The 1490-nt window shown below is 32.9% G+C and overlaps 1 long non-coding RNA gene across 1 annotated transcript; it reads left to right on the top strand.

Annotated features, from left to right (window-relative positions):
• Positions 1-791: 791 nt before the first annotated feature.
• LOC115035092 lies at positions 792-1010 on the top strand. Its single transcript, XR_003840239.1, has 2 exons — positions 792-887; positions 957-1010. It is a non-coding gene; the product is annotated as an uncharacterized LOC115035092 (long non-coding RNA).
• Positions 1011-1490: the final 480 nt, after the last annotated feature.

Genomic DNA, 1490 nt, shown 5'->3' on the forward strand with positions numbered 1-1490 from the left:
TAGGAGAGTTTTATATACAAGTAATTTTGTTTTTAAGCTAGTAAATATTTTCTGATAATATTGTTTTTAGCAATCTAGATCGAGCGTTAAGGATCAATCTTTTAGCTCTTATATGTTTGTTCCACGTTAATTTTTGGTCAAGGATTAATCCTAAATATTTAACAGCATTGAGTGGTAGGATAGGTATGGTATTAATTGAAACATTTGGGCATTGACCGTGTCTAAGGGTAAAAGTTGTATGAACCGACTTACTGTAATTTACTTTTACACGCCATTTTTCATACCATTCAGATTGTAGATTTAAATGAGACTGTAAATTAGTAGAGGCTATAATTGGATCGTTATGAATTAAAAAAATTACTTTATCATCTGCATAGTCGGCAACAGAGGTGTTGGCTGATCAGAGGCATATATGTTAAAGAGTAAGGGGGAGAGTATTGCTCCTTGAGGTATACCGGCGAAAATTGGGGCTATATTTGAAGTTGATGAGCCGAGACGTATTTGGAAGTGGCGGTTTGAAAGGTAAGATTTAATTAAGAGAAAGAGCGGTAGGGGTCAAAATGTATGTTAAAATTACATTTTGTAATGCTACACTAAATTATAATGTATTTGCTCACTTAGAATTGATTGCGCAATCATCAGTAGTCGTTCTTCATGGTAGGTACCATATTGAATTATGTCCTCTTAATTGTTTGTTTTTCAATTAGGTACAACTGTGAACATAAACATTACAATTAGGTGGAGACCTTTTTTTTAAACCTTTCATTTGGTCTGTAACGGATAGTATCTGTTCCTTTTAAATAATACCAGTATAAGGAATATAATATTACAATAGCGTAGGTAATCAAGATAAGAGTATATAAACTACAAATATCATAATAACATAGGTAGTAAGGAGTGGCGATAAAAAACCGTTTCCTTCTAACAATGCAAGTATAAATATCATAATAACATAGGTAGTAAGGAGTGGCGATAAAAAGCGTAAGTAGTAAATACCCATACAATATTTTATATATAATAACTAAACTATAAAAATATGAATCACTGAACAGTAAGATTAATCGAGAATAATATTATAATAAAATTATATTATATTATAACATAACATTAAAATAACCACAAGCCATATATATATAATGACAGGAAATGGGGGCTTACTCTTCACAAAGTAGATATATGTGCATATATTCAAAAACCAGAAAACAGGATGGGAGTGCAACAGATAATAGACGCTTCGTGGAATCATCATTATGATTAGGTTCACACGCAGTGCACAGGACATCGATAAAGACAACGACGCATTATGGATAAGTCAATGGACCAGGGGGTAGGTAGGAGAGCCTGGGCCCTTATAAAAGCAGACCGGAGACGGCCTGTATTCAGACGTGTCTTCTCCACTGCACTTCGAGCACCTTCACGACACTTTGTGTAATAATTTAATTATTTGGACTTAGTAAATTTTACTGAAGAACATTTTAATAAACTACATA

The sequence above is a fragment of the Acyrthosiphon pisum genome, unplaced genomic scaffold, assembly GCF_005508785.2.
Source record: "Acyrthosiphon pisum isolate AL4f unplaced genomic scaffold, pea_aphid_22Mar2018_4r6ur Scaffold_8263;HRSCAF=8849, whole genome shotgun sequence".
NCBI lineage: Eukaryota > Metazoa > Arthropoda > Insecta > Hemiptera > Aphididae > Acyrthosiphon > Acyrthosiphon pisum.